The sequence below is a fragment of the Eubalaena glacialis genome, chromosome 18 (assembly GCF_028564815.1).
Source record: "Eubalaena glacialis isolate mEubGla1 chromosome 18, mEubGla1.1.hap2.+ XY, whole genome shotgun sequence".
Classification (NCBI taxonomy): Eukaryota; Metazoa; Chordata; class Mammalia; order Artiodactyla; family Balaenidae; genus Eubalaena; species Eubalaena glacialis.
Genome location: NC_083733.1, coordinates 36,077,173 through 36,084,244, shown reverse-complemented (window position 1 = coordinate 36,084,244; position 7,072 = coordinate 36,077,173).

Below are 7,072 nucleotides of genomic sequence, written 5' to 3'. Positions count from 1 at the left end.
TTCTGTCACTTGCAACCAGAAGCCTCACTATTATAAATACAGGGGTCCCCATCTTATGAATTCTCTCTGGAATTTTTCATGTCTATAAACATAAAATAAACCAATTCCCATTGAGGTTTTAATGGCTGATACACCTATGGCATGTCAGAATTAGAAGTATCCTCAAATGCAATCTTTTATAAACTCCTCATTGAACAGAAGAAGAAACAAAGGCCCAGAGAGGCAAAGGGACTTACTCAAGAGTATATGTAGTAGTGACATCAGATTCATGGCTAAGACATACCTCAGTTGCGCTTCCCTGCCCCCGTCCAACAAGAGCAATTTTGTAGGGGAATCCACAGAACGTCTGAGAAAACCTCAGTGTCCCCAGCAGGGCTGACAGAAGGTATTTCTCTCCCAAAGGCAGTTAGTAAAGACTGGAGGAGGTGACTACTACTTCAAATGCATATGAGAAGTCTAACAAAGAGATAGGAATCATTAAAAAGAACCAAAAAATCATGCTGGATCTGAAGAAAGAACAAATAAAGTGAAAACTGTAATAGAGAGTATCAACAGGAGGAAGAACCTGTAAGTTAGAAGACAAGAACTTTGAAATAATCCAGAGGAGAACAAAGGAAAAAGAGTGAAGAAAGCATACATAATCTATGGAATACCACCAACGGAAACAATTTGCAAATTATTGGAGTTCCAGAAGGAGAAGAGAGGGAAAAGGGTCTAGAAAACTAATTTAAAGAAATAATGACTGAGAACTTTTCAAATCCTAGAGATTTTGATATCCCATTTCATGAAGCTAATAGATCACCAAACAAACTGAATGTAAAGAGATCCTCTCCAAGACATATTTTAATAAAACTGTCAAAAATCAAATAAAGAGAGAATCTAAAAAGCAGCAAGAGAAAAGAAGCTTGTTACTTACAAGGAAATCCCCATAAAGGTATTAGCAGATTTCTCAGCAGAAACCTTATAGGTCAGGAGAGGGTGGGATGGTATATTCAAAGCACTGAAAGAAAAAAATGCCAACCAAGAATACTCTATCTGGCAAAGATACTATTCACAAATAAAGAAGAGATAAATATTTACCAGACAAAAGCTGAAGGACTTCATCACCACTAGTCCTACCTTACAAGAAATGTTAAAAGGAGTTCTTCAGGCTAAAATTAAAGGATACCAATTAGTATTCTGAAAACATATGAAAATATACAGCATACTGGTAAAAAGTATATAATCAAATTCAGAATATGCTACTAATATAATATGGTAATGTGTTAACCATTCAATTCTAGTGTAAAAGCTAAAGGACAAGAGTATTAAAAAAAGCTATAGCTGAAATAATTTGTTAATGAATACACAATATAAAAGAGGTAAATTATGATATCAAAAACACAAGGGGGGAAATAAAATGGTATGGTTTTTGTATGCAAAAAGTTAAGTTGTTATCAGCATAAAGAAGACTATTATATCTATAAGATGTTTTATGTAAGCTCATGGTAACCACAAAACAAAAGCCTACAGTAGATTCACAAAAGATAAAGAGAAAGGAATCACATCATAACATTATAGAAAATCATCAGTTCACAAAAGGAGGCAGCAAGAGAGGAAGAAAGGAACAAGGGAACTACGAAACAGCCAGAGGACAACAAGATGGCACTAGAAAGTCCTTATGTATCAATAGCTACTCTAAATGTAAATGGATTAATTTCTCCAATCAAAAAGCATAGAGTGGTTGGATGGATTTGAAAAAACAAGACCCAACTATATGCTGCCTACAAGAGACTCATTTCAGCTTTAAGGACACATGTAGGCTCAAAGTGAAGGGATGTAAAATGATATTCCATGAGAGTAGAAACCAAAAGAGCAGGGTAGTTATACTAATATCAGAAAAAATAGATTTTTGGCCAAAAACTATATGAAGAGATAAAGGTTATTACATAATGATAAAGGTGTCATTTTATTAAGAAGATATAATAATTATACTGGGGATATATATATCCTTAATATTGGAGCACCTAAATATATTAAGTTAATACTAACAGTTGTGAAGAGAGAAATGAATAATAATATAATATTAGTAGGGGACTTCAATATCCCACTTTCAACATTAAATAAATCATCCAGACAAAACATCAATAAGGAAACATTGGACTTGAACTATCTTTTAGATCAAATGGACCTAACAAACATATATAGAACATTTCAACTAACAGCAGTAGAATACACATTCTTCTCAAGTACACATGGAACATTCTCCAGGATAGATCATGATAGGTCACAAAACAAGACTTAGCAAATTTAAGAAGATTAACATCATATCAAGTATCTTTTCTGACCACAATGGTATGAAACTAGAAATCAATAGCAGAAGGAAAGTTGAAAAAAATCACAAATATGTGGAAATTAAACAATACACTTCTGAACAACCAATGGGTCAAAGAAGAAATCAAAAGGGAAATAAAAAAATCTTGAAACAAATGAAAATGGAAACAAAACATACAAAAACCTATGGGGTGCAGCAGAAACAGTTCCAAAGTAAAAGTTTATAGTGATAAATGTCTACATTAAGGAAAAAAAAGATCTCAAATAAACAATCTAACTTTACACCTCAAGGAACTAAAAAAGGAACAAACTAAGCCTAATAAATTTAGCAGAATGAAGGAAATAATAAGTATCAGAGCAGAAATAAATGAAATACAATATTGAAAAACAATAGAAAGGACCAGTAAAACCAAAGGCTGAGTTTTTTTTTTTTAAGATAAAATTGAAAAACCTTTAACTAGTCTAAGAAAAGAAGAAACGAGGAAAGAAAGAGTAGGCCTTAGGACTGATACCTCAGAAATACAAAGGATCATAAGAGACTATGAACAATTATATACCAACAAATTGTATAACAGAGAACATGGATAAATTCATAGAAACAAAGAACTTATTAAGACTGAATCATGAAGAAATAGAAAATCTGAACAAACCAATTATGAGTAAGGTGATTGAACCAGTAATCACAAATCTCCCAACAAAGAAAACCCAGAACCAGTTGGCTTCACTAGTGAATTCTACCAAATATTTAAAGAAGAGTTAGTGACAGTTTTTCTCAAACTCTTCCAAAACACTAAAGAGGAGGAAACACTCCCAAATGCCAGATAAGGATGCTACAAGAAAAGAAAAAAAAAAACTACAGGCAAATTTCCCTAATAAATATAGATGCAAATAATATCAACAAAATATAAGCAAGCTGAATTCAACAACACATTAAAAAGATTATATGTCATTATCAAGTGGGATTTATCCCCAGGATGCAAGGATGGTTCAACATACACAAATCAATAAATTAATACACCACATTTATAGGATAAAAGATAAAGTCATATGATCATCTCAATAGATGTAGAAAAAACATTTAACAAAATACAGCATCCTTTCATGATAAAAACTTTCAACAAATTAGCTATAGGAGAAAAGTACCTGAACATAATAAAGGCCATATATGACAAGCCCACCCCTAACATCACACTCAGTGGAGAAAGTTTGAAAGCTTTTTGTCTAAGATCAGAAAGACAAAGATGCCCACTCTCACCACTTCTATTCAACATAGCATTGGAAGTCCTAGCCATACCAATTAGGCAAGAAAAGGAAATAAAAGGCATCCAGATTGGTAAGTAAAATAGTCTCTGTAGATGATATGACCTTATATATAGAAAATTCTCAAGATTCCACCAAAAGAACCATTAACACTAATCAACAAATTTAGTAACATTGTAGGATTAAAAAATCAGCATATAGAAACCAGTTGTGTTTCTATACACTAAAACAAAATATCTGAAAAAGAAATAAAGAAAATAATCCCATTCACAATAGCATCAAGAACAATAAAAATACTTAAGAATAAATTTAATCAAGGAGGTAAAAGATCTGTACACTGAAAATTACAAGACTTTAGGAAAGAAATTGAAGAAGATGCAAATGGAAAGATATCCTGTGTTCACGGATCAGAAAAATTAATGTTGTTAAAATGTCCATACTACCCAAAGCCGTCTATAGATTCAATGCAACCCCTATCAAAATTCCAGTGGAAATTTTCACAGAAATAGAAAAAACAATCCTAAAATTTGTATGAAAACACAAAAGACCCTAAATAGCCAAAGCAATCCTGAGAAAGAAGAACAAAATTGGAGGTGTGACACTTCCTGATTTCAAAGTATGCTGCAAAGCTTTATTAATCAAAACAGTATGGTGCTGGCATAAGAATAGGCTCAGACCAATAGAACATAATTGAGAGCCCAGAAATAAACCTTCACATATACTGTCAACTAATATTTGACAAGAGAGTCAAGAATACTCAAGGGGGAAAGGATAATCTCTTCAATAAATAGTGTTGATAAAACTGCATAATCACATACAGAATAACGTTGTTCTCCTATCTTACACCACCCACAATTTTAACTCAAAATGGATTAAAGACTTAAAATATAAGACTTGAAACCATAAAACTCCTAGAAGAAAACATAGGGAAAAATTTCCTTAATATTGATCTTAGTGACTATTTTTTTTAATATGACACAAAAAGCACAAGCAAAATAAAAAGCAAAAATAATTAAGTAGGGCTACATCAAACTAAAAAGCTTCTGCACAGCAAAATAAACAATCAACAAAACGAAAAGGTAACCTAAGGAAGAGGAGAAAAAAATTTAAAATCATATGTCTAAGTGGTTAATATCCAAAATACATAAGGAACTCAGTAACAAAACAAAAACAAAAAACAATTCAATTTTAAAATAAGCAGAGGAACTGAACAGACATTTTTCCAAAGAAGACACACAAATGGGCATAAAGTACATGGAAAAGTGCTAACATAACCAATCATCAGAGAAATTCAAATCAAAATCACGAGGACATAAGATCTCACACCTGTGAGAATGACTATCGTCAAACAGACAAGACATAACAAGTGTTGGCAAAGATATACAAAAAAGGGAACTTTGAGCATGGTTAGTGGGAATGTAAATTTGTACAGCCACTATAAAAACAATATGGAGGTTCCTCAATAAATTAAAAATAGAACTACAGTATGATCCAGCAATCCCACTTCTGGGTATATATCCAAAGGAAATGAAATCAGGATCTCAAAGAAATATCCACACCCTCACATTCATGGCAGCTTTCTTTACAATAAGATATGGAAACAACCTAAGTATCTATCTATGGATGAATGGATAAAGAAGATGCAGTGTATATATGGTTAACCCTTGAACAACATCAGTTTGAACTGTGTGGGCCCACTTATATACAGTTCTTTTTAATAACTACAGTGTTACATGATCCAGGGTTGGTTGAATCCACTGATGCAGAACCACAGATACAGAGGGCTGACTATGGGACTTGAGCATCTGAAGATTTGGATATCTGTGCCAGGTCCTGGAACCAATGCCCCTTGGATACCAACGGACAACTGTACATGAGTTTACACTGCATGGGGTGTCAGTGCCTCCCACTCTTGCTTTGTTCGAGGGTCAACTGTGTGTACAATGGAATATTATTCAACCATAAGAAAGAAGAAAATCCTACCATATGTGACAACATGGATAGAACTTGAGGACATTATGCTAAGTGAAATAAGTCAGACAGAGAAAGACAAATACTGTTTGGTATCACTTATATGGAAAAGCTAAAAATGCCTAACTCATAGAAACAGAGAGTAGAATAGTGGTTGTCAGGGCTTGGGGTTGGGGTTGGGGGGAGAAATAGGGAAACATTGGTCAAAGGATACAAACTTCCAGTTATAAGATGAATAAGAGCTGGGGGGTCTAATGTACATTATGGTGATTATAGTTAATAATACTGTATTATACACTTGAAAGTTGCTAAAACAGTAAATATTAAATGTTCTCACCATAAAAAAAGAAATATTAATTATGTGAGTAGATAGAGGAGTTAACTAATGCTACTGTGGTAATCACTTTGTAATATATACATGTATCAAATTAACACATTGTACACCTTAAAATTACACAATGTTATATATCAATTATATCTCAATAAAGCTGGGGTGGGGGAGAGTATATGTAAAATGAGTAACACTTTCTCATCTGAGGCAGTCTAGGTATAGGTAAACTGATGCACACTCTCTTCTCCAATAACCTTAGAAAATCCCTTGCTTATATTATATTCCAAAAAGCACTCCTCTGGAATAATATATTCTTTTTTATAATAGAATTTGAAAATCAAAATGTCTTCACCTCAAAAAGACAAATCCCCCAAAGTGGAAACTGAGGCATTATAGACAACTGGACAAGGCACATGTTTTATAGGCAATAATTCTGTTCAAAATCTCTTCAATCATTCAATAGTGAATATTAAAGACATGAATATCATGGATGCAGCTTTATATTTCTGAAAAAATTAGAACTTATCAAATAGGGACTCCCTAAACTTCTTGCCAACCTGCACCATACTCCACATTTCACCCCCATTTGTTTCACCTAACACTATGCTCCAGCCACGCTGCATGTCTTACTGCTCCCTGAGCAAATTGCCAGTTGCTTCTGCCTCTGGGTCTTTGCAGTCACCACTGCCACAACCTGAAACGACCTAACATTACTCCCTTCACTTGAAGAAACTTGCACTTCACTGCTCAGCCTTCAAGGCTCAGTTCAGACATTTCCTCCTTTGGGAAAACTTTCCTACTTGCTTATCTATTTCCCCAAGCAAACTGTGGGCTTCATATCTGTCTGATTCACAGCTATATTTCTAACACTTAGAAGTCCCTGGCACATAGTATATGTTTGATAACAATATGTCAAATGAATAAATGAATGAATGAATAATGATGATATGAGAGAAGTCTAAGACAACTCCTCTCCTCAAAGAGGGAGAAATAAGCACACAATAACACACATGAAAATATAAAGCCATAGCATAGTGTTAGCCCTAGAAAACACACACACACACAAATAAAGACTTAAAGTTAAAAAGTCAGTCTAGGAAATAAAATGGAGCAATAAATTGTAGATTAACCTCCCAAAAATATAGGCAAAGAGGAATAGAGAAAGAGCAAATAGAAGACAAATAGCAAGCTGACAGA